At 41.7% G+C, this 27,316-nt stretch overlaps 1 protein-coding gene and 1 long non-coding RNA gene across 7 annotated transcripts in view; one reads left to right on the forward strand and one right to left on the reverse strand.

Moving 5' to 3' along the window:
* Pals1 (protein associated with LIN7 1, MAGUK p55 family member) overlaps positions 1-10,623 on the reverse strand; it is a 79,393-nt gene extending 68,770 nt beyond the window's left edge. For 4 of the 6 annotated variants that reach the window (XM_052739493.1, XM_052739492.1, XM_052739494.1 and 1 more), the window contains exon 1: positions 10,464-10,622. The gene's annotated coding sequence lies outside the window, so the exon portion shown is untranslated. Of the gene's footprint in view, positions 1-10,463 lie in introns of all 6 variants that reach the window. The other 2 variants (XM_052739490.1, XM_052739491.1) reach the window with 1 other exon arrangement.
* Positions 10,624-11,133: 510 nt separating this feature from the next.
* Positions 11,134-27,192, forward strand: LOC128110570 (uncharacterized). The gene is made up of 3 exons (XR_008218256.1): positions 11,134-11,395; positions 11,724-12,098; positions 26,829-27,192. It is a non-coding gene; the product is annotated as an uncharacterized LOC128110570 (long non-coding RNA).
* Positions 27,193-27,316: the final 124 nt, after the last annotated feature.

Below are 27,316 nucleotides of genomic sequence, written 5' to 3' on the forward strand. Positions count from 1 at the left end.
ATTAATGATACACCACATTTCTCAGAATATATACCTGTCAGTAAGTGATGCACAAACCATAAAGTTTTACTGGAACATAGTCATGGCTGTTTGAATAACTACCTTTGGACTCTGAACAGCAGAAGTGAATACCTACAACAGGGACAAATGGCCCATGAAGCTTAAAATATTTACAGAAAGTAATCTTCCACTGTCTTAAGAGATCAAAAGACAATCTAAGAGGCCTCAAAGCCTTTATGTTTAGGGTCTTTCAAAGAATTATTAACTGAAAGGAATCGTAAACTTAAAAAAAAAACACAAAAGGCAAATGCTTGAATTCATGTTAAATGTTTGATAAACTCAAATTTTAAAATTTTGTTAAATTAAACAGCTCAATTATTACATTGCTGAAATATTAATCTTCATAATTAAACTATCTTCTCTAGTTTGACAGATGAAAAGCTTCACAACTGAAAATATATTTAATGAGGATGCAGGTTTTTCCATTCACCCTCATTTCGTAAAGGTATTAAGCTCAAAATCAAACCATCTGGAACTTTATATTTCACTTCACTTTTTAATGGACTCACTAGCAAGCAAGCAATTCACTCTGGCCAACCCACAAGTGGATGTGACATCTCAGGCATTTTAGTATACAGAAGTAATGGCTTTGTTTGTTTCTTTAAAGCCCTTAAGCTTTCACGATAAATAAAAACTCCAAATTAAATTGTCTTTTTTCAAAATAAATTCACCAGCTCCACATACATCCCTTGAATCCCAGCAGTCATGAGGCTGAAGTAGGAGGATATAGAGTTTGAGGCTAGCCTGGGCAATATTGTGAGAACCTGTCATCCATTTATATACATATACATATACATATACATATACATATACGTATATATGTGTATATACTAGACATACACACATATAACAAATTATATTATTGTAATGTTTTTACTATTTATATTGCACTTTTAATCATTATTTTAGAGTCTACTTGTACTTAAGCTATATATTCATCATACATGTAAAATTCACTGTCTTAAATGGACAGCTCTACACTTCTCACCAATAGAGAGAATCAAGATTTCCAGACCAATACTTTTCAAATTTTATTTCTCTGCACTGCAGCTACACCAGTCTTTTTTTAGTTCTTCAAATGAGCATTTGGTCCCCCTATGCTTCTAATCTTCCCTCTAGTAAACTGCTTCCTGAGTGTGAGGGTGTCTGGCTTTTTGAAACAAGGTTCACTCTATAGCTCAGGCCGTCCCAGAAATCACTAGTGGCCTCAAAGGCAATTCTCCTACCTCAACCTCCCAAGTGCTGGAATTACCGGCATGAGCCATCACATCTGACTTCAACAGAAGCTTTTCCTCAAACCATCCAGATCAAGTCCATCTACTCTGTATTCATATAAAACTCAGTTCCTTTCCTTCACAGTACATGGGAGCATAATTATAATTTTGTTCTGTCCTGCCTCCTCTTCTGAATAATTTACTGACCTATGGGAAGGGCAGGGAAATCAAGCCAAGCACTGGCTGTTTTCAATCACCAACACCTTTTTGTGTAGGTGAACTCTACCATTTCTCAGTCTCAGGTCTAAGTAATGTTAATGAAGAAACAGAGAGGCAACTTGCACATGGGACTAGGTATGTACTGGTTCTGACTGTGATGTAATCTGGGAGAGAGTACCTCATTTCTACTGCATTTCTCAGAACATATCCCTGTCATTAAGTGATGCATGAACCATAAAGTTTTACTTTAACAGTCATGTTCATTTGGGCAACTACCTTTGCCCTCTAACAAGAGAACTAATACCTATAACAGAGGTTCTTTGGTACCTATGGAAATTCTCAGGTGTGCAAACTGAACTTATTTATCTACCTTAAATTCTTACTTAAATGGCCTCATCCTTTATAGGCAACACAATTTCTTCCAAGGCATTTCTCTAGATTCCAGATCTAAGATATAAATTGTTAGACTTTCTTCTGTTTACGCTGGGATTTTTTTTCCCTAAATGAAAACTTTTACTTTGAAATTCATAAGCACGTGTAAGAAACTATACAGAGCTCCTACTCTTTATTTTTTCAACTATAGTGCAGCATCACATCCAATGCTCATCATCGTGTTGGTTAAGATCCCCGTCTTCATAAAGACCCTTGGCATAGCCCTTTGAGGATCACATCTATTCCCTACCACTCCTGTAGCCCCTGCATCCACTCTGAATTCTGACATTTCAGGTACGTTATGTAAGCGGAACCACAAGAAACTTCTTGAGATCCCCCACTAAGTAGTATCTGGAAGTTCATCCAGGTTATGCCATGTACTGATCTGATTCTTCTCACTGCTGAATAGTATTGTATGGAATGAGTGTACCAGTTTAATTTTTTCCCATTAAGAGATAGGGATTTTATTAGGAATTGAGCTTCTATCAACATCTGTGTAAAAAACAAAAACCACCAACCAAAGCCCCATAGCTCACTTTCTAAAGCCATTTTAACACGTCTAAATAAACCGAGTGTGAAGAATGCTTGATTACACAGTGACACACATACAATTGTCTTTGTTCATGTAGTAATTTTAAGGAAGAGTCCTTCAGTCTGCAACTCCATTTGGTGTCAAGCAATTTTACGTCAGGACTGAGGAGATGGCTTCGTTGATAAAGTACTTGCTGTGCAGGCATGAGAAGAGGACTAGTCCATCCCTGAACCCACAGGAAACCTAGCTGTGTGGCTCTCTTACTTGTAATCCCAGGACTCGGAAGGTAAGAAGATCCTTGGGTTCAGTGGCCAGTCAGCCTAGCTAATCACTGTGCCCCAGGCCACTGAGAGATGCAGTCTCAACAAACAAGGTGGACAGGTACTGCACAACACCAAAGGTTGATCTCTAAAATATACGCATACAAGCATAAGCACACATGTATACACAAAGAAATTTTAACATGCAAAACACACACAGTTGCTAAAAGAATCTTAATTCTCCTAATTTTATACAGTACCCTAATTTACCAAACCTTTAATTTTCTTTCCCTTTCTTTCTTGGCAGCACAAAAACTAAGTTATACCAGCTCCCCCCACCTCCACTCCCCCCCCCCCCCCGCCCTCCCTCAGTTTAAGATTTGTTAATATGCTTTAGTTTAAAAAAGAAACCCAGAATGATTTTTGTTTAAAATAATCCTAGAAGCATACAAGTCGAATTCAACACTGAAAAACTAGTATGAATCATGCTAACAGACTAAGAGGGGAAAAAAATTATGATCATCTCAATAGGTGCAAAAAAGTTATGACAAAATTCAACATCCATTCATGACAAAACAAGTAACTTCAATAACCTGGGAACACAAGAAAACGTTTTGCACTTAGTTCAAAGAATCCATAAAATGGCCTATATTTTAAAGGTGAATAAACAATAAACAAGACAAGGATATCCTCTTTTATCTATCCTATCCCAAACCACTGGGAATCCTAGCCAGTGAAGGCTTAAAAAAGTAGAAAGAAACGAAAAGAAAAACAGAATGTAAAGAAAATAAGAAGCATTCAGACTAAAATGAAAAAAAAAATTCTTTATGCTACAATTGTCTAATAAGAAAATCCCAACATATCAACCCCTACCCTAGAAGAATAGTGAGTCTAGAAAAAAAAATTCAGGGGCTAGAGATGGCTCAGCAGTTAATAGCATTTGCTGCTTTTGCAGAGGAAGCAGGTTCAATTACCAGCACCTACATGTGTGACTCACTGTCCATAACTCCAGTTACAGGGGATCTGCTGTTCTTTCTGACCTTACAAGGCATGCACTTGGTACAAAGACATACATTCAAGCCAAACACTCATACATATAAAATAAAATAAATAAATCTTTAAAAAAAAACTTTATTAAGTTGGAATGCAGAGCATGGCACCAAATACTTATAGTCCCAGCTACCTGGGAGACTGAGGCAGGAGGACCATTTGAACTCAGCATTTCAAGGTCAGGTGGTGGTACAATGATGCATGCCTATAATCCCCAGTATTTAAGAAGCTGAGGCAGGTTTTTTGAGTTCAAAACCACCCTGGACTACATAAAGAGACCGTGTATCAAAACATGTACAAAAACAAAATATAAAGTCAACCTCTACAAATTAGTTGGATTTCCATATATTAATCATAAATTAGAAACTAGTTTTAACTCCCAACTTGCCATCTACAATAGAACAAAAAGACTGAACTACTTAGGTACAGACCTAATAATCTGCAGGATCTATATGTTGAAAACCGTAAAACTCTCATGAACAAAATCAAATACCACAGTAAATGAGGAAAAACGCTGTATTATAAATACTAGACAGAGGCTCGGGATACAGTTTAGACGCTCTATTATAAATACTAGACACAGGTTCATAAATTACTAGACAAAGGGATACAGTTTAGTGGTAGAGCACTTGCCCAGATGCTCAAGACCCCAGTTTCAATCGGTAGCATCACAAAATTAAATATAAATTAAAAAATAACAAGACAGTATCATTAAGATCACAGGTAAACCAAACCCTATCAAAATATCAACATGATGTTTTTGTGGCTATCAATAACCTGGTCCTAGGCGTTACATGGGAAAGAAATGAAAGTAAAATAATCACAGCGAATCTGAAAAAGGATACTTGGAGTATCCACATTACCTTTGCTAAGACGTGTTTATTAAATAATCAAGACAAGGTATTATTAGTAAAAAGACAGACAAATAGATCAATAGAACGTATCAGTGTTGTATTGTTTTTGACAAAAACATGGAGCATTTCAATAAGAAGTCTTTCAAATGTCATGAACTTGTAACAAGACAAAGAAATGGGATGACTTGTATCTTTCACTTCATATTAAAAATTAATGCCCTGGAACACAAATCTAAGTGTGAAATATAAAAATATGTAACTTGTGGGAAAAGTAAAGAAGAATCTCAGTGAGTCTGGGTAAGGCGGACTTCCTCAGCTATACCAACAGCACAGCTCAGCTCCACAAAATAAACAACTGCTCATTTGGGCTTCATCAAAGCTACAATGTCAACACTTGAAAAGACAGTTATTAAGACGAAAAGGTTAACAGGTCAGGAGAAAACCTTCGCAAATTACTTATGTGACTATAAAGAACTATGGAAACTCGGGCTGGGGATGTGGCTCGGCAGTAAGGCACATGCCCAGCACAGGCGAGGCCTTCTGTCTGATTCTCTCAAGACTCAACAATGAGAAAATCTAAGTCTGGCAAGCTGGTGCATGCAATGGTCCCAGCTACTGGAGAGGCTAAGATAGGAAGATCACAACTTCAGGAACAATCTGGACAACAGAGTAAGACAATGTCTAAAAATACATAAATTTAAAAATAAATAAGTATATAAAATGGGCAAAGAATTTAGTTACTTCACAAAGAATACAAATAAGCACATGAAATAATTAGTTATAACCATTAGTTACAAGGGAACTGCAATTTTAAAAATACAATGACATACTATTATATGCCTATTGGAATGGCTAGAATGGAAAAGACTGATTATACCAAGTGCTGGTAAGGATATAAAACTGCAGGAACTCTCACACATGGCTGGCAGGAAAGCAAAGTGGTCCAGCTACTCTGAAGAGACTTTCACAAGTACAAAAGGTTCCCAGGCTGCTGCAACAAAGTACCACAAACACAAAGGCCTTTAAAGCAACACATCCTTACGAATTTTTAATTCTCTAAGTTAGAAGCCTGACACAGGTCTCCTGGGCTAAAATTAAGGTGTTATTAGAGCTGCTTTTTTTCTGCAGGTGCCAAAGGCTAATCCATTTTCTACCTTCTGGAAACCAAGCACATTCCTCTGCTCAGGGTTTCCTTTCTTCCATCTTGAAACACACCAGTTTTTTCATCTAGAAGCTGTCTCTACTGTTTCATCTTTTTTTCTGACTCCATCCTTCCTCTTTCTCCTTTTAAAGACTCATGATAATTAGGCCCACCTGAATAACCTCCATATGCTAATGACAGCTGATTAACAAATTAAACTGACATGTAACCAAATATATTCAGAAGATCTAACCATTAGAATATCTTCAAGGGCCATTATTCTGCCTACTGAAAGCTGTTCTGATTTTGCTGTTGTTTTGTTTCATTTTAAACACAGTTATGCTCACGTTTGCTCATGTGACCCAGGGTTCCCACTTGTAAGTACCCACCCCAGAGAAAGGAAAACAAAAAAACCTATCCACACAGAGTTATGCCAACTTTTAAAAAAATAACTTATGTGTCTGGGTGTTTTGCCTGTATGTATATCTGTGCAACATGTGCATACAGTGCCTGCAGAATCCAGAGGAAGGCATCAGATCCTCCGAAACTAGAATCACAGACAGTTGTGAGCTGCCATGTGGGTGTTGGAAATTGAACCTGGGTCCTCTGGAAGAACAACCAGTGCTCTTAACCACTGAACCATCTCTCTAGCCCATTATGACATTATAATCACAAGAAGTCTGAAAAAAAATGTCCTTCAGCTGGTGAATGGCTGAACAAATTGTGGTACATTCCTACAAGAGAATACCATGTTCAGCAATAAACTGGAAGGAACAGGACATGCTCAGCATGGATGGATTTCAGATCTATCAGGCTAAATAAAGAAAAGCAGAGGCAATGCTTGCTAGAGCACACAGACACTAATACTGGCAAGATAAAGATTGGCCTGGCACTTACACAAAGATGGTGTGCAAATGCATGGAGTAGTCCACACCTTTACACAGACTTCAAGACATGGCCTGTATAAGAAGAAAAAGATCCCTGGGCAGTGGTGGAGCACACCTCTGATCCCAGCACTCCGGAGGCAGAGGCCAGCCTGCTCCTCAAAGAGAGTTCCAGGACAGCCAGAGCTGTTACACAGAGAAACCCTGTCTCAAAACACAAAATAAGAAAACAGAAGGAGGAGGAGGAGGAGAAGGAAGACACTGACCACCACCCCAATAAAACAGTCAAAGGAGGCAAGAACAGAATGGAGGTAGTTAGTGAACTGAAAACCAAGGCTGGCATTGACAAAAGGTCTGAGGGGGATCTCCAGTTCAGACTTAGCTAGGTTTTCTAACAACACTCAACATCTTAAACTACCCCTCCCAAAGACCGAAGACTCCTCATGGCTTTGTGCTACACCATGGGTACAGTGGTTACATGGATCTTTCACAAGAGGATTTAATAAACTGTAAAAACTTCAAATGAATGGCAAAAAAAAGCTAGAGACTGTTATGATTAAAATGAAATGATATCTTAAAAAGAGAAATTATAGGTAGGGAAATCATTAGTTGCCATGGGTTAAGTTTGGGAGAAGGCTGACTTGTAAAAAGGACAGCACATGAAACTGTTCTGACTCTTGGCTATGCCAACATATAAAATTTTAATCTTTTTTTTTAAAGAAAGGAAACTAATACATAATTTCTCATCTAAATGGACAGAAAATTTAAAATCTGACAATGCTAATGGTGGGTAAAGATGAGAAATCACTTCCACTCAGAGACTAAATTGCAGGAATAAAAGTCATTTGCCCTTAAAGTATAATTTGGCTGCAACCAGTCAAAGTTAAAAATGTACATCAACCCATTATCAACAGTTCCCTTTACAGGTGGTATACATTTTGGATAACCACACATTTTTTTCAGAGACACAGAATATTCATTAAGCATTGTTTGAAATATTGAAAAAAAACCTTTAGATTAGGATGTGTTTTAAAAGAGGAAAAAAACAGGCAGAAGTGTGTGTGGGGGGGAACACAATAGCCCTGCTAGCTATTTCTATGATGTGGAGAAAGTAACTCACTAATTTATTTAACAATTAGATAGGTGAGGAGCTGGGTGTGGTGGCACATGCCTGTAATGCCAGCACTTGGGAGTCAAGGCAAGAAGAGAATCAGCTTGGGGCCAGTCTGCGTTATACCAGTAGGGCAGCTTGGGCTACATACAAAGCAAGATCCTGGGGAGGGAAAGGAGCCAGAATGTACAGTAAGGACAGCCTAAAAGATTGATACCAACTGAGAGTGTAACATTTAGTTCAAACTCATTGCCACTCCTTAGCACATTTCTACAAACTTCATTTTCTCGTCCCTGGAAAATGAAAAGTTTGGACTATATACAAAACAGGATTACTTCCAACCTAATGATCCTGTAATTTAGTAAGTGTATAATAAAAAAGTTACATTCTAAAACATGTATATCAAGGTACTACTTTTTCTAAACACTCTGAAATTAGGAAAACAACACAGAAATAAGACACATTAATGTACTGATACATATGTCAGACCAAATTTTTTGGTATCTCTGTGATGAGATTTTTTTTTCCAAAACATTTCCAACATATTGTTGATTGTAGCATACATGAAAATAACACATGAATTTTACCTGTGGAAAAATTACAGATGATAATCTCACAAATTCAACATAAAAGAATAGGCTAAATACTATCATCTTGAATTTTTTTTATAAGTCTGAATGTTGTGACAGTTAAGTATGTGTTAACTTGGGACAAATTTGAGTGTAGATGTTCATGTGAAGGTATTCTGTAGTTGTGACTAACATATATGATCAACTGACTTTAAGGAGATTATTCTCAATTATGTATTTTTTTTTGTAATTTATATGTTTCTACTCTGTGTGCATTAGTGTTTTGCCATTGTTTTTGGGGCCTCTGTAACTGGAGTTATAGACAGTTGTGAGCTGTCCTGTGGGTGCCGGGAATGGAACCCATGTCCTCTGGAAGAGCAGCCAGTGCTCTTAACTGCTGAGCCATCTCTTCAACCACAAGTCTGAGATTTTTAATCAGACCACAATACAGGGGGTTAGAGGGAGGGCTCAGCAGCTAAGAATCCATACTGCTCTGCAGAGGACCCAAGTTATGTTCCCAGCACCAACAATGGGAGGTTCCCAAGAGCCTGTAACTCCAGATCTAGGAGGAGCCAGTGCCTTTGGTGTCCACTGATACACGCACTCACATGTAAACACTACTCCCCAACACATATATAATTTGAAATAAAAAATTTTTTAAAAAATCACAATTCAGAAGAAGATATGGATAGATAAACCACTGTTATACTTTGGATAGCCCTCGGGTGGAATTATATTAAGCCTTCATCTATTTTAACATTCTAAAACAAATTTAGCACTATGAGTCTACCTTTACTTGCCAAATTCAAGGTGATGACTTTTAGTCATTCGTGGCAAAATCAATTTTAAAGATTATGCATCTCCTCATATTTTTGTCTGTTTTACCTACAAAGCTCTTTAAATTTTAATGGTAGCCTGTTATAACAGTTTAGAATAACTTTTAAAACAAGCAATCGTGTCCAAAGGAATCCCATAAAAAACAGTTCATATTCAAGAAAAGAGTATTTAGTAATTTTCATTACCACCAATACTTATACTTCAAAGACACTAACACATCACATAATTTGTCCATGTTGCAAAATTTAACAAGTTATTAATTTCTGGCATAATTTAAAAGGATAATTAGAATACTATCATTAAAGCATGATAGTGCCCTATTAAAACTAGAAGTATCTTTCACCTTGTCCGCTAAATCAAAACTTTAGGATTCTTGGTACAACTGGCTTTCCAAATCTAAATTCTTAAAACTCTAAAGACACAACTCACTACTTGTAAAAAAAAACAAAACAAAACAAACAAGCAAAAAAAAAAAAAAAAAAAAAAAAAAAAAAAAAAAAAACTCCTAGCTACTGCATCCACTTTTAAAGTGTCTTGGAAAACTTTTCGACCGAAACCTAAATTCCACACACATTACTGTGTGTCAGTCAGCTGGACAGAAGGTGAGAGCTACCCTTAGTAAGTTACATAATTTTGCCATAAAGATCGTTCTAAGCGGCTTTCCTTGAAAAGTGACTGACAACCACGTTACAGGCTTCAAAGTTCAACTCGCACCCTCCCTGCAAGTTCTAAGACAGCACGGCGGCGGACACCGGGTTTTCTCCAGCAGCGGTCACAAGGAAGCAGGAACTGTTTATCTCAAGAACGCGACGAGCAGCCCAACACCAGGAGCTGACTCAGGCACAGGGACGCTGGCTGCATTCCGTCTTCCCTGGGAAAGTGTTTCCCCGGCTGGTTCCCCGACCCGGCCCGGGGGTGGGGGGGGGGGAGTCCCGTTCCCCCCCCACCCCGCTTTACCCCCGGGGGACACGCCAACCCCGGGCCTGGCTGCAGCGAAGCGACTCCCTGCCGCGCCCCCCGCAACTCCGCCGGGGTGGCCGGCCCGCGACCGCGCCGAGCTGCGTCCCCGGCCCAGGGAGGGAAGCGACGACCGACCCCGCGCAGGCAGCGTTCCTCCCGGGGACACAAAAGGTTGGGGCTGGCACCACCGAGCCGGGGGGGGGGGCTCAGCCCGCTCGCCGTGCGGCGGGTCGGGGGGGAAGGGGAGGTGACGAGCCCCGCCGCCCCTCCCCCGCCGCGCTCCCGGGGACCTGTTGATTAAGATCGCCCACAGCCCCGCCGCCGCGGGTCCGCCCCTTACCTCCGCGCCCCGGCAGCAGCAGCAGCAGCAGCGGCGGCGGCGGCGGCGGCCGATCCGCTCGCCCTCGTCGCTCCTCCACGCGGCCCCAGCGACAACCCGTCCGGCGGGCCGCCCTCCTCCGAACACCGGAGAAAGACTCCAGAAACTCCGGATCCCACCCACCCGCGCACCCCCCGCCAACCTCGGAGCCCTCAGTCCCCGCCCCCTCCCCACCTCCAGCCTCCTCCGTCGCCGCCGTCGCCAGCCAGCTCCTCCGCGAGACCGCGCGAGACCGCGCACGCGCCCGCCCCCCTTCCCCCGCCCCCCCCCCCCCCGGGGAACCCTTGGCGCAGCCCCGCGCGCCTATCCCAGGCCGTTCCCGGCGCAGCCCCGCCCACGGCTGGAAACGGATCGCCCAATCCTGAGCCCCCGCGGAGACAGAGCCCGCTCATTGGTCCGCTCCGGCCTCCCGCCCCCGCCCCCGCCCCACCTCGGGCGCCCGGCCGCGCGCGCGCGCGCCTCGAACTGCGGAGCGCTCGCCCTAACGGCGGAGTTTCCTCCGCGGCCGGCCGCCTCAGCCCACCTCCTCCTCCTCGCCGGTGTGCGGGCGCCCTGCTGCCCCGAGACAGACCCGGGAGCGGCTAAGGCTCGACGCCCCCCACCCCCCGCCTCTCCCCAGCCCCACCCGCCCTTCTGCGCCCCGGGAGCAGACCTCTCCTGAAGAAAACCAGATTCCCTCTGAAGAGGAGATTCCTCTTGTCCTGTCAGGCACGTCAAAAATGCTCACACTCACTTCAGAAACAACCCGTGACGCCAACACCTGGTTGTTGTGTGAGTCCCACAGAACTGCCTGATTCTGTAGACGACTTGTTTCTGAAAACCAGGAAGGAGGGGTGCCCAGGGCCACAGCTGTTGTCACAGAATTCTCCGGGAGAGGATTGCGAGTTACATAGGTTAGTCTGTACCCAGCGCGAGACTGTGCTGTCAGGACGTGCCCATGCCACTATCTGGAAAGTGCTAGGACAGCGAGGCCGTGAGGAACTGGCTTCGGAGCACACAGAAATGTGTTCTATGCAGAAACCTCTTCTGTTGGGCCAAAATCCATTGCTTCAGCCTCTTGAGTTTTCTTCAGGGGCATAAGGTGTAGACAGCTCTCCCTCGATGCCTTCTTATATGCGAGTTTATTTCCTCCCACCGTGGTTTTTGAGCATCGTTCCCAATATCCTCAGGCCTCCCAATACCCTCCCATCTTTTCACATTCTTACCCTTTTCACCTTGTAGGTTGTGAGTGTCCTCAGGGAACACGAAGTCCTTTGAATTAAGCACACCATCAGTCCAGGTGCTCAACATCTTTTTGGAGCCCTTCCTGGATTATCAACCTCAAATCTTATTTGCATTCTGTTTAAGTATTTAAAGTTGCTTATTAGTGTTTTGTAAGACAGAGCCAAGGACAGAATGCTGTTACCACTAAAGACCTCGTTCCTTCTATCAAACATTCCTCGGTGGACTTTTGAGTACAGTACCGACAACTTCCACATTTATGTAACTGAACCGTCTTCTTAATTCATATTCTTCAAAAAAAAAAAAAGTGAGAATTTGTGGACTACAAGTAAACTGTCTCCAGAATTCCTAGAAACTGTTGGCCATGCACGAAAGGTTAGTGTGTGCTGACATTCTTTCTACATTTTTAAGTACATAAAACACAAAGTAACAAGCTTCTAGTTTCTAAAAACCTATTTTTTTTCCTCTTGGAAATGTTGACAATTTGGCTAGCTTACTCTTGTGGAGGCCACTCTGTGCATTGTAACGTGTTTGATAAAATATTTTCTGTCCATTAGAGATGTCTAGGCACATCCCCCTTTCCAACTGTGATAAAGACATTTACAGACATTGCCAAAGGGTAGGAGGCGAACTTCCTGTTATGGACCACTGATCTAGCTTTTCATACAAAAGGCCTCTACAGTGTTTTTTTTTTTTTTTTACAAAGATGGATATATTTTTATTTTGTGTATATGAGTGTTTACCTGCATTTATGTGTATGCACCACCTGCTTGCCTGGTGCTTGGTAAGGTCAGAAGAGATCTTTGGATTCCCTGACATTCAGGTTACCACTTACCTTTCCAGCCCCCTAGATAGTATCCTTTTTCATGCCTTCCAATAGCCTGGTCCAGGCAGTTTTCCAAAACATCTCCTCCCAAATGAACCCCCCTGCTAGGTACCTTGTCTTGCTTCCCTAGCTGCTCAGTTTCCCCTGGTGTAGGCTCCACTCTGATAAAATGATGGTCACTATTAGTGTGAAAGAGTAGAACAGCCGCTACTCTCAAAATATGGGAGGTTGCTTTATAAAGTACAAGAAAATTGTATTATTTTACCTCGTAAAGGAAGTTTCATTTTTAAAAAGAGAGGACTATGGAAACTATGAAATCTATTCGCTGGTGAATAAAACCTTTTTCAGAGCCCCCACATCACACTAATGACTGGCCTTGTGTGGAAAAAAAAAGGGAGGGGTAGCTGGAAGAGTGTGAAGTATAAAAATCGCAGGCAAAGTGATTGGAGTTCTATGATGTGATGTGGGGACAAACCTTGCTGGGCTTAAATTCCCTCATTTGTTTTTTTTTATTTTTTTTAAATCTTTTTTTTATATAAGATTTATTTATTATATATACAGCATGTATGACTACAGGCCAGAAGAGGGCACCAGATCTAATTAGAGATGGCTGTGAGCCACCATGTGGTTGCTGGGAATTGAACTCAGGACCTCTGGAAGAACAGCCAGTGCTCTTAACCTCTGAGCCATCTCTCCAGCCCAAATTCCCTCATTTGTAATATGATAGTTTTGTTTCCGATTTTATGACTGGTAGCTTCTGCAAGTGGAGTTTAATGGGTAGTGTGGGAGTTAAGACAATGTAACATTCATCCCCAAATGGGATAAACTAGGTCATCAGTCATTTATTTAAACTCCTGTTTGAAGAATTGTCCATCCTTGTCAGAATGCAGTGCAGCTGCTGAGTCGCCCTGGCAAATCTGTAACTAGACATTCTGGACGAATAGAGAAAGCCAAACTAAAATCTAGTGTAAGACAGAGAACAACCATAGTAAATATCCTTCCTCCTTCTTCAACTTGATGTATGCTTATGTTATCTGCCTATGTTAGATTAGTAAACTGCCATGCTATTTTAAATTTGGGGGAACATATTAACATCGTATTTTAGCCTCTTGTAAAAAGTCTAAAATCTAAAACCTCAGATTTCAAGATTCTACAATTTATCATTATCTTTGAAACCCTGAACCATGAACATTATCTCTTATTTTTGTGCTAGTAAAAGAGGAAAGAGGTTTCATAACTGAATTAGTTGCCTAAGGCCCCCTCCCCGCTTTTTTTTTTCTTTCCTACAACAGGCTCTCAATATATAGCCAAGTCTAGCCTTGAACCTGCAATCCTCAGCTAGTATTAGGAAGAAAAAAAAAAAAGCATGTGCCACCATAACTGCTTTTGCTTACTCATTTTTAATTGTATGAACTATATATAACGTAATTTAAAAGCAGAATGCTAAGTAAGACGGAAGTTGTAAAACAACAAATTTGTTTCTAAGCTAAGAATATGAAACAGTTGCTCTCATGTAGAAGGAAAGTTCCACTGTCTGTAGTTAGCATCAATTCATTCAGTTTAGGTCAGTATCGTTCAGTGAATTGTCCTTAAGTATTTCCTCTTTAGTTAAAAGTCTATTGAACACTCCCATGTAATAAGCATTGTGCTTTAGGAACTGCAGCAACTGCTGGTCTCTGTTCTAGAGAGTTCACAGTAAGTGGGAAGACTGACAAGTTACACGCAATACAGTAAGAAAGCGTGGCAAGTGAAATTAAGGGATCAAAGAGAGGGAAGGTTCGTGTCTAGAGGAGCTTTCTTTGCCAACTAACTGGGGGTATGTTGGGGACAGAGAGTAAACTGCAGTCTGAATACCTACAATAATGGGAAAGTAGGTAGGAGTCGAGATTATGATCAAATGTTGCAGAATTTGTTAGGTTGGAGGAATACGCTCAAGAGATCTACTGTACAAAAGAGTGACTATAGTTAATCTTCTATGGTATACCTGGAACAGTAAAATTCAAGGTTCTCACCACAAAAAAATATGCATGTGAGGAAATGTTAATTAGCTCAGTTTACCCATTCTATAAATATATATGTATTTGAAAACATGCTATCCATCACAAATATATGCCGTTTTCCTCAGTTAAATTTAAGATTAAAAACAGACAACGCACGAGTCACTTTCCACCATGTCTTACAGTACCTGAGAAAGAGGAAACGGCTTGTTGGGGCTCACAGTTTCAGGCCATGGCTAACTATTGCCCTGGCTTGTGGGTCCATACTCATGGATTCGGGAACATGTAGTGGAACAAAGCAGCTCACATCATGTAGGACAGGAGGCAGAGCAAGAGAAAGAGAGGACGAGGGCTCTGGAAACAAGGGATGCCCTTCAAAGGCGCATGCCCAGGGACGGACTTCTTCCAGGCCCCACCTCCTATTTAGCCTGCTAGCCTAATGTGTTCAACTGTGCTGTCTGTTCGATGCATTAAGCCGTTGACGAGGTCCACCTCTTTTCAGGGTTGGGATGTGAGAGGGACACTGAGGCAGATTGTTCTTTTGGGGTAAGAGATTTATTAGAAGAGCTATTAACGCTATGGACAGACAGACAACGCCATGGCAGGGTCTCTGAGAAGTCGGGCAGACAGCATAACTGGAGCTCTGAGGAGAGTCCCCCACACACACACGAGGCACAGTGGGAGTCCTTTCTTAGAGGTCTCAGAGGAAGAGGGAGGTTCATAGTACTACTTGCAGTTAGACTGTTTTTTGATTCTCTGGGGGCTGGGAGGGGAGGGATCGTGCATTCCAGGGAGGGAATTAGTGATGGTGAAGAGATAGGGGAAGTGGGGGAGGGCACATTTAGTTAAGGTATACCGGCTTGTCAGTAGCCTTCTGATGTCTGGCAGCCTGAGCATTTAAACTTTCTTGAGGAAGTGGGACTTGAATTAGGACATCTGCTTTTCTCCTGTTATCAGGGCACCTGGGGAGTCTGTTAGGGAGTTGAGGATTCACAGACAGGCTCTAGGTAGGGAGCTTGCCATTTCCTTTACAAGGTGGGTAAGAAAAGAGGCTACTGCAGGTAGGTGTGGCTTGATTAGCTCTTAGTTCTAAACCCAATACCTCCTCTATCCAATCATCCCTTAATTGTGCCCAAGCAGCTAGGGACCAAGACTTTACCATAGGACCCATTGAGGGGGACACATCATATTTAAAACACAACAGACATAAGCCGTTTGTCTAAATTTGAATGACAAGTATACAGAGAATAGAAGTCTGGGTTTATTATAAGAACAAAAATGAGAAATAATCCCAGTATAAGATGTTCAATATTTAGAATATAAGTCATCCGTCACACTTTCTTAGTGGCCCTGTGGCAAGCTGAGGACATTTAGCTAAATAAAGCATGCTCCATGAGAAATTTTATTCCGGAGAGAGGAAGTAGGTAAATTTGGAACTTTGAAATTTTTCTGATGAAGCTATCTATGGTCAAGACTGAGTTTCAAAAAAGCAAGTCAAGTCTGTTCTTAAAAGAGATTTGCAAAATTACATTTTTTTCCTCATCAATTTCCCAATCAAATTTGTTTCATTTGCATGAAAAATATCAGCTACTACTTTAGCTCATGCTAATATGTGAATGTCTATGAATAGGTCTGAGTAATACATGACCCGAGTCTTCTATTCGGAACTCATGTTTGATTAAAATTTAATACCATAACTGTTTCAAACAGTGTTTGTGTCTGGTGTGGTGGTGTGGTCTACACTTCACAGCTGTTTGGGAAGCCAAAGTAAAGGAGATCACTTGAACCCAGAAGTTAACACCTGGGAAAGGCAGAGAGACAAGCAAAACTCCAAACAATGCCCAGCTAGTTGGGGTAAGAGCATTCTTAGTTGGTGTGAGACTCTTGGTCCCATCTCCCCGCAGCAGGAATGTGATAACAGAGTTGGAACAAAAGCAACATGGAAATTAACATGTGAAAGAAGGCAGTTTTCTGGGAAAGACTGAAACCCCTTCCTTAGCCTGACATCTTCTTTGAATAAAGTCTGTGTGAAACAAAGCCCCAAAATACAAGCAGGAGGGAGCAGGGCAACAAAAGACAGCTGGCCAGATGCTTCTTGAACTCTTTCCTCTGCTGCCTAGTCTACTTGGTGCTTGGGGATGCCTTTTGCTTCCTTAGTAAATCTGTTCCACACCTAACTAAAAGGCAGGGCCTTTTCTCAGTCTGCTCCTGGTGGCTACAAAGATTCCACCTAACAGTGCTATGCTTTTCCCTTAAGGGCCAAGAAATTTCTCCTGGAGCTCCCTTTGAGTCAGTTTCTAAATTCTTTTGTTAATGAGACTAAGAATCCCAAAAGGGAACCCCAGTTTCCCTGGTAATAACCAAAACAAAGCCCAGTATTTGTCCATGCTTTGTCGTTGTTTCCAGTCTTAGCTACTTGGTTAAGGTTAGGTACTGGTGCATTTGGATCTTCATCTGGGGTTGATATTTTCTCCTCCATTTCTGTGTTTGTTTGGTTTTAATTATTTTATGACATTTTATGACTGATCATTAAGATCTTCAAGAGGAACTGGATGCCACATTAGCTGAATGCCTTGTTCCCTCACAGACCCCATGCCTAAATCTGTGACAGACGATTTTTAGGTGTCTGGTTTGCCCAGCCAGGTAGTATTTTGTCTTAGCCTTGGCATGCCAGTAATACTTTCTCTTGAACGTGGCTGGGTAGCCACCTCTGCATGTTGACTTCTGAAGGCGGTAGACCTTAAAGCCACAGTGGCAGCATGTATTGCGTCTGATTGCCATGCTTTCCAAACGATGACATCGCCCTTCTTCTTCCTGCTGCTGCTGCCAAGACCAAGGATTCTCAGCACTCTTTAAACACGGTTCTTCTCTTCCTGTCTCGTTGGCACGTCCTTTGTTATCTGTTTTGTCTCCTCCAATGGTAAGTTCTGGGGTGTCCTAGAGTTCTGACATAGAGCAGTTCACTTCTCTCTGAGTTTGAATCGCAGTTACACAACTCACCATCCAAGCAGAAGAAAGTCATTTAATTTCTCTGATATAAAATGAAAGTGAAAAGAATAGGTCTCTTCTATACCGGTAATGAAGATTAAATGAATTTATGTGACTAGTCTTTCTCTGTCCCACCTGCCAGCTCCCAAATAACCACTGGAGACTTCTTTTTATGAAAGCTTGGCCTTAGCTTAGGCTTGTTCCTAACTAGTTCTCATAACTTAAATGAACATGTCTTTTACTCTACGTTCTTTTATATGGCGGTTACCTTTACTCTGTATTGCTCATCCTGTTTCCTCTGCATCCGACTGGCAACTCTGCCTTTCTCCTTCCCCGAGACCTCTCTGTCCCCAGAAGTCCTATCTAACTTCTTCCCACCTCGCTATTGTCCATTCAGCTCTTTATTAAACCCATCACAGCAACACATCTTCACACAGTGTAAAGGAATATTCCACAACAAATTTATATATGTAAAATGCTTAGAGCAGTGCCCAGATACTGTGCATTATTTTTTGGTAGTTGGCTTCCTGTTTCTGTGTTACTGGGGGTCAAAAGACAAGGCTATGTGCGTAGGAAATTGCTCTACCATTGAACTACATCCCTGGCCCTATCATCATGTTGTTATTCAGTCTTGATGATTTTATCTGATCTCATGGCTTCAGATGCTATTTGAACACACTGAACTTGTAAACTTCAAATATGTGTAGTCTACAATACTACCCTAAAGCTGCAGATCGTTTATTCAATTGGCAGCTCAGCATCTTCAGTTGAAATTCTAACAAGCATTGAAAATTTAATGTGAAAATCATTTTTGTTTAGTTTCTATTTGTCCAGGCATTCTTTCACATGTACGTAAAATCCATCATGAGATTCTGTTATATCTACCTTCAGAAGATACTCAGCCCAAGCTAGGAAGACGGCTCAGGGGTAAAGGTGTTTACCACCAAGCTTGACACCCTGAGTTTGATCTCTGGGATACTTCTGGGAGAGGGAGAGAACCAGCTACCACAGAGTAGTCCCCTGACCGCCACACGTTCACTGCCACACATATGCAAGGGCAGCATGCACATGCACAATAAATAAATAAGTAAATACATTTATTTGAAAAAGGTATCTAGGTTCCAATCCTGGTGTTTCCAGTGTCCTCCAAACCACCATCCTTTGCTTGGATTACTACAAGTAGCCTCCTTCCCATCACTATTTCTCTTCTTGGTATAGCTGCCAGAAAGCTAAATAGTGATGAAGTCAAGCCACTGTGCTGCTCAGTTCCCTCTGGGTCAATATCATCTTTCTTTCCCTGACTCCAGCTCTTAACTACCGTTCCCCTTTCTCATTTCACATCAAACACAGCTCTGCTCCTGCTGCTTCTCCTGTTCCAACAGCTTCTGTTTCAAAGCCTTTGCATTTGATGTTTGCTGTGCTTGAAGTCATCTCCCCAAGACTGCTTCACTTCATTTAGGTCTTGTTTCAGATGTTCTCAGTGAGGTCTGTTACACATTGGATAAACAGCATCGTCTTCCGCACTCTATCTCCTAGTACTCCCTTTTTAGTATCCCTGCTACTCTGTTTTTCGTTATACTTATTCACCACCTGATGTACTGTATATTATCTTGTCTCCTCAAACTCGACTAGTAAGCTCTATAAAGACAAAGACTTTATTTTACTCATGATTATCTATTTTTAGATTTCTATACGTCTATTATAGTTCCTGATACATAGATAGTACTTAACAAATATTTACTGGATAGATGTGAATGAATGACGTAGACATGAGTAGGTAGAACAGAGATGATGAGTCAGAGACAAACCAGCTTTGTCATGTGTTTAGCCTGTGATTATCTCATTTCATAAAAAAATTCTACATGAGGGTGAGTGCTTCTGTTTCCTGTTTCTTCCATCCAAGTGGCGGGAGGTAGATAAGGGTAGACAGTGGTTAACTAAAGAAAACTGTTTGTCCTTTCCTACCTCGTTGCTGTGCTCCATGAGTTACTGTACTGTAGTTACTCTAGCGGCTATAATTCCTTATTTAATTGGTATAGCCAAGAATTAGAAACCAAAAAGTCGCTTCCCAAGACAGAACAGATGACGAATTACTTGCACTTAGCTTGAGCTCCAGAGCATCTGCGAGTTTCTGCCAAGCTACACTGTCTTGTTTCTAGTACACAGCAGCTGTAAAGGCTTACAGTGTGGAGTTTCGGTAGCTGTGCTAGTTCTGCTGTCATGAAATGGACGGGGGAAGTCAGGCCAGCTGTGAACTTCTGATGGGAATTCCACACCAGGTACAAGAAGCAAATCTACCCAGACCTTGTTCAAATCTGCCAGTGGACGGACGCTGATAGTAGACTTTACAAACTTCTCACAGGAAATCCTAACTTCCCAGGTGAGGGACTCCAGAAAAATTGCAATAGGTATTGACCCTCACTGGGGTTTTTAAGTGTGTCGGTGGAATGGGAGACCAGAAACATCCAAGTGGTTCCCTGGAGAGCTATTCCCAGAACCACCCAGGGAAAAGGACACCTTTTCCTCTTTCCAGAGTAATCTTTAGAGGAATGTTTCAAAGCATACTGGGGACTTTAAACTCTTTAAATCAAGTAGATGTAAACAGTGTGTAGCTCCTGCTGGGGCTTAACTAAACAAGTACTTGGAGAAAGCTTTTAGGCCTCCTGGCCCCTGGGTAACATTTTAAGCAAACACAGGAAAGCAGACAGTCTCTCAGCCCTTTCATCTCAGGTCAGGGCATCAAGAGTGGAGCACAACTTGGTACCAGCAGTGAAAATGCATTAACTCCCCACTCCTTCTAGACTATATATGTGTGTATGTATGTATGAATACACACAAATATTGATAAAATGCATGGATTTGCTTTACTGAAGACATGGACAGATAGCATTATTTCATAAAGCATCTGAAGTGTCCATATAAAATATAGACAAGTTCTGGCAGTAAAATTAGGGATCAATTTTGTGATTCACTATTGTACACAAATGTAATCTCTCCATTTGTGTGTGTCAGAAACCAGAAGCGAGTTTACTGGGCAGCTCTGGTTTATGGCTTCTCCTGAGGTTATAAATCAGGGTGGCAGCTGAGACAGTAGTCATCTGGAGGTAAACTGAGACTTCAGGGTGTCTTTCAAGATGGCTCACTCTCATGGCCATTTACTATAGGCATCATTTCCTGGTCTCTCTTTGGGTGGTGACAGCTGTCTCACCCCAGAACAAAGGATCCAGGGGAGTGACCAGAACAGAAACCATGGACCTTTTTATGATTTAATCTCCAAAGCCAGGCACTCAATCTCACCCATACTCAAGAGAAAGGGGTAGACTCTGCCCTTGAGGAAACATCAAGTATTTGTGACCATATTTGGGGGTTGTGGTTGGTTGGTCATCTGGCTTGATTTGTTTTGTATTTTTGTACTTGTTAGACATGATTTACCACTAAGCTACACACCCAGTCCTGAGGAATATTATTTTATCTGTGACCTTGAAACATTTTATTGCCCAGAGGACAACCACTGGGATTATATAGATAAAATCAAATACCAGCAGACCATTACCACAATCTACAATTTTGTCCATATTTATGTAAATAACTTATATCATCTGCTTCCATCCCAAGCTCCACCCAACTGTTGACTATAGTCTCCAAGAAAATCCTTACCATTCCTTTCTCATGAGTAGTACAGGAAATGGCACACTCCCATGACAAGATTACTTTACACCCACTGCTAAGCATTTTTGATATGGCACTCTCTTAAAAAGTATCCTAAGTCCAAATAAACATTTAAACCTCAAAATTCAAAACTCATGCCAGGCAGCTGTGGAGCACTCGGGAGGCAGAGCCAGGTGGATCTCTGTGAGTTCGAGGCCAGCCTGGTCTACAGAGTGAGTTCCAGGACAGGCACCAAAACTACATAGGGAAACCTTGTCTTGAAAAACAAAACAAAACAAACAAACAAAAAAAATTGAAAATCTTAGTTGCCTGTGTCTTAGATTTAGTCTCTAGATAGCTTCAGTAGGTTCCTTTGGCCCCAGTTTCCTTTCAGGAATTTTCTGTTGATTTGTTTCCAATCAACTGTTAGCTGTAGAGACTGTTTCCTAAGCTCCACATTTCTGATGATATGTTTAAAGGAATAAGAGTCCCCCAAATAAATCTCTTTCTTGAGACAGACTCTTTATACTGTACAATACATCCCTAGACTCACGTGATCCAAAGCTAGGACTTCACCACTACGCACACCCGTGATGAGGTTTAAAAAATATTTTGATAACATGCATGTGAGGGGTTTGCCTATATGTATGTCTGTGCACCACATGTGTGCCTGGTACCCGCAGAGGTCGTAAGAGGGTATTGGATCCCCCTGAGACTGGATTATGGATAGTTTTGAACCACCATGTGAATGCTGAGAATTGAACGAGCGTTTTCTGAAGGGCAGCAAGTGTTCTTATGTGTTGAGCCATCTCCCTATCCCCTCTGATAATTCTTATCTAATTCACACATAAAAGGAAAAGCAGCAAAAACTCCTTTGATTATAGAGTACATAGCGTTGGTAGCTCTTCACTCGCAGGCTATTGGGGAATGTGTTCCAAGCTGAAACCTCAGACTGGGAATCAACCCCTCCCTGCCATCGTGGGAGCATTTCCCGGAGTGGAGCAGGTAAACAAGCACTCTTTCTGTGTCACAAACCCCTGTGAGATAGCACAGTGAGATAACATTATTAAGAGCAAGAAGGTTTAGGTGTATGTGTACTTTGTTCTTTAAGACTTAGGGCCTCAGGCATGCTAGGCTCTACCACTGATTATATTTGTGTGTGTGTGTGTGTGTGTGTGTGTGTGTGTGTGTGTGTGTGTGTGTGCTTTCAGTCACTGTAACGAAATAAATGAAAACATAAACTTTAGCTCACAGTTTCAGTCTGTGGTTGCTTGAGGCCTGTGGTAGGACAACACGTTGTGATGAGAAAACACGTAAGGAAACGGATCATTTCCTGGTGGCCAGGAAGCAAAGAGAAGAGGAGGGGAATAGAGTCACAGTATCCTCTTGAAGGGCACATCCTATCTCAGTTACTTTTCTATTGCTGTGACAAACACCGTGATATTAGCAAAGAACGTATTTAATTGGGTGTATGGTTCCAGGGGGTTAGAGTCCATGATCATCATGGCGGGGAGCACGGCAGCAGGAAGGCAGGCCTGATGCTGGAGCAGTAGCTGAGAGCTTATGTTTGATCCACATGCAACAGGTGGGAGGCAGAGACAAAGAGCTAACTGGGAATGACTTGGTCTTTTGAAACCCCCAAGTCTGCCTCTAGTGACACACCTCCTCCAACAGGCCACACCTAATCCTTCCCAAACAATTCTACCAACTGGGGACCAAACATTCAAATATATGAGCTCGTGGGACCCATTCTCATTCAAACCACCACAACTCACAATGATCTAATTAATTTCCTTCCACTAAGCCCCACTATCTGAAAGCTAGGTACCTTCTAGTCATGCCAAAACTTGGGGCCAAGTCTTCAATACATGGGTATTTGGGGGCCATTCAAGATCCAAATTATAGAGCTTCATTATTTTAGTATATAATTATATTTTGACTTTAAAAACCAACTTGTCAAGGTATAACTTAAATGATTTTAAAAACATTTTAAAATATTTTTATTGAAAAATATATACATGGAAATAACAGTCACTTCAGTCAAAAGGATATTTCCATGTCTTCCAAAAGTTCCCTGTATATCTTTCCAGTCATTGCCCTCCTAGCCAACTGTGCCTCAGATAGCCACTGACCTAGCTCATAAGTGAGTTGTTTTCCAAATCGTCTTTCAAATCACATTGTGTATTCTTTTACCATCTGACTTCTTTCATTCAACATGTTTCTATGACTGCTGTGTTGAAGCATTTATTACTGGTTTGTTTCTTTTGCTTGCCAAGTGGTATTGCTGTATGGACATACCACAATTTGTTTAACTACTCATCTGTTGATGGGTAATTGGGTTGTTTCCAAGTTTTTTCTGTTATGAATAAACCACTATGATCATTCATGTATAAGCCTTGTTTTGAACTTATGTCTTGTTATGAACATGCTTTTCATTTTTCTTCCGTTATCTGATAAGAACGTCTTAGCTTTGTAAGAATCTTCTGAACTATTTTCTAAGGTGCCTGTACACCCATCTTTTGAAGGACTCTTATTAGTTAGTAATAGCCAATCATAGTTAAGACTGTCTTCCCTGATTTGTCACAGACAATCTATATCAAAGAAATAGTTTATAAAAGAGAAGTCATTTCCCACTTGCAAAGTGTTTATGTGTACTTCAGATGGTAGCACATCCCCAGTGACAGTCTCTTCTTGATTCTGTGGAAATCTTTTTCCTCATGTGGAGGTGGGAAAGAAATTCTTTCCCTCTTTGGAGCAGCAGGTAAAGGGAGACAAATCCCCTGGTTGGTGAGCCAAAAATGGGTAAAGGATTTTTCTCTTAAGGGGTACTGTTAAATGGAAATATACACGAGTGTGAATTACAATTTTCTTTTAGCTTGGCTCTATAGCTCCTCATGTTCAAATGCTATTTCTACCATTTTCTGGGTGTACCTTCAGCAAATATCCTCCAAGCTTCATTTTGTCATCTGTAACCAGGGGAGACCACAGTACTCTATGGATTTCTATGCAGATTAACTGTAGAATGATCAGCAGGTTTCAGAACGTAATGAAGTGTATGAGTGTATGCCTGCATGCATGTATATGTATGTGTACTGCATGCATGCCTGGTGCCCATGGAGGTCAGAATGGTGTCAGGTCCCCCAGAACTGAAGTCATAGATGGTTGTGAGTTGCTGTGTAGGTGCAGGGAACTGAACTCAGGTTCTCTGCAAGAGCAGCAAGTGCTCTGATCTGTGAAGCAATCTGTCCAGCCCCTAGATGAAAACTTTAAAAAAATACAAATCATTCTTCAGACAGGGATTGTCTATAGTTTCCTACTTTTCCTCTTTGGCTTTGGGGTTGTGGGCATTACAGTCAGGGTATTGTGCATGCCAGGATAGGCAAGTACTCTACCACTGACCTCCATGCCCAGCCTGTGGTTTCCTTTAAATGGAGTTTCTTAAAAATCTGGTTGAAGGCTGGGTGGTGGTGGCGCACACCTTTAATCCCAGCACTCAGGAGGCAGAGCCAGGCGGTCTCTGTGAGTTTGAGGCCAGCCTGGTCTACAGGTCGAGCTCCAGGACAGGCACCAAAACTGCAGAGAGAAACCTTGTCTCGAAAAACAAAAACAAACAAACAAAGAAACAAAAACAACAGCAACAAAAAAAACTGGTTGAAAATGACACTCAGTAAATTGTCACTTAGTATCATGTATTGCCAAATTATGAATTCAATGAATCCTATTTAACACCAAGTATTCACTAGAACACAGATATGCAAAGAACACAGTCTTCACCATCAGTGACCCCACAACATCCAAGGCAGGAAACGGAGGGGAGGGCCTAGTGTAACAGTGATGAAGTAAAGCCACAGAGAAGAGCAACTTTTCCTAAGAAGCCTAAACCAAAGACGCCTTAGAAACTGAGTTTATAAACTAAAATCCTTGTAATTTTCATAGCTCCTTAGCTTCTTTTAAAATACATATCCACAAACAGGAAAAAAAATCCACACCTAAAATAGGATTTTAGAAATTAGGTGGCATAGATTTGCATTCTGAGTGGTTAGTAGTAGCCTTTATTTCTGCCACATAAAAGATACTGCTGTTTTCCTCTTGAAGAGATCGCCTTTTTTCTGAGTTGGGCTTTGTTTTTAGTTTAGTAGTTTGTACTGATCTGACAAAAAACACAAAAGTCAGTTTATTTCAAAGGTCTGAAATGCAAAATGTATACTTACATACAAAATGTACTAAGAGGTTTTACTCCTAAGTGAAAGGCTAAAAATTAATACAAAGAAGCGAATAAAAGATAAAATTAGAACTGGAAAGATAACTTAGTTGTTAAGAGCACTTGCTGCTCTTGCATAGGACCTGGGTTCAGTTCCCAGCACCCACATGGTGGCTCATAATTGTATTATACATTAGATAGTACGATCTACTATACCATACTCCAGTTCCAGGGAATCTGATGCCTTCATCCAGCCTCCAAAGGTATGGACATAGTGCACATCCATGCAGGCAAAACACGCATACACATAAAATAAATAGGTCTAAAAATTAATATGAAGATGAAAAGTGAAACTCAGGGCTTGGGATGTAGATCAGCAGTAGAGGACTTTTGAGTAAGGCCCTGGGTTCATCTCCAAGTGCCACTAAAAATAAAAATGGTACTAAAAATAAAAATGATAAAACTATTTATAATGATGCTTTTCTTCATAACGGAAAAAACAGTAAAGATCTATGCACAGACAAGCTGTCTTAGGTACAGGTGCCTGCTGGTAAGCCTGACAACCGAGTCCAGTCCCCAGGACCTGCACAGTATACAGAGAGAATAACCCCATGTAGGGCAGCAGAGGGCAGTTCTCTTCCAGTGCCTCACCAAAGCCCCCTCTGTTCTGCCTCCTGCTGCTGTTGCCCTCTGGCCTATGAGAAGAGTCAAGAGAAGAAGCCACAAGCAACCCCTCCCTCCACTTCCATTCCCCTCTTTATGGGCAACTTCACCTCTTCTGTTGCCACAGTAGAAATAACGAGACGAGTGTTCAGAGTAAGGTATTAAAACTTTCTGAAGGTGCCATGTCTACCGTTTAAAGCTACAGCCTTAGCAGATTGCAGACTCACCTTTCGGTCATCCGACAGGCTTCTCCAGCGACTGTGACTTTTTCTGTTTTACTTGTCTTCTGTGCATTCCCCCTGAGAAAGGGGGAGACAGATGAGGTACCAGGTCGAGGAGATTAGAAGAGGATTTGACAGGAGGAGAGAGAGCCAGGAGGGACAAGGAGCCAGAGGGAGGGAGAGTGGAAGAGATATCATTGGAGGGAAGTAGGAGAGAGGAGGGCCAAAGACGAGAGAGAAGGGCACACAAGGAGAAAACTTAATTGGGTCTCAATTCCAACGATGTCCTAAGCACCTCGCCCAGGGTCTCTGTTCTGTCCACTGGAGCTCACTGGTGGTTCACAAACCTGGTCCCTCGGGGGCCTTCCTCCCTTGTCCTTTTAGTTCCGGTTTCACAAGCAGGGGATGAACGTGGCCGCTTTTAGAGTCTGATTTGTAATATTGAACAGGACAATGAAAACAGAAGCAGGCGGGTGGGAAGGAAACTGAGTATTTCATATATGATTTCCCTCTCATTTCTCAAACCTTTATCTTTGGTCTCTCTTTTTTTTTTCCATCTAGGAAAAATACTGTGGCATCATAGAAAAGTCTGGGCTCTCTACAAAGAAATCAGAAAAGGCTGGGGAGAATGAAGCCTTGAAAGGTAAGAAATGAAAAGTCAAGAAAGGAGAGAGATGGACTCGGGTCCGGAGCGACAGGTCTAGCTTGGGATCTGCCCTGTCATTCCCTGGCCTTGCTTATAGAAACAGTGCATTTGAAAGTGCCACTTTCCATAAAACTTTGTGCAGGAAGAAGAGAATGTAACCCCTTTCCACTGCAGAGGTGTATGGGAGGTGAATCAGATGTCTCTGTCCTCAACTAGCACTTCCTGGGAGCTGGGAGCGTGAGAATCAGACAACTTTGCACCACGATTTATTTTCCTTCTTTGGGCAGCACTATTATTCTGGCCTTACCTAGAAATGAGTATTACAGACACAATTTCGTGCAGCCTGAATTTAATAGCGTGGAGGTTTAGGGTGTGGTAGTCTTTGCTTTCCTGAGGTAAAGAG

The sequence above is a fragment of the Peromyscus californicus genome, unplaced genomic scaffold, assembly GCF_007827085.1.
Source record: "Peromyscus californicus insignis strain IS unplaced genomic scaffold, ASM782708v3 Scaffold_15__1_contigs__length_86483966, whole genome shotgun sequence".
Classification (NCBI taxonomy): Eukaryota; Metazoa; Chordata; class Mammalia; order Rodentia; family Cricetidae; genus Peromyscus; species Peromyscus californicus.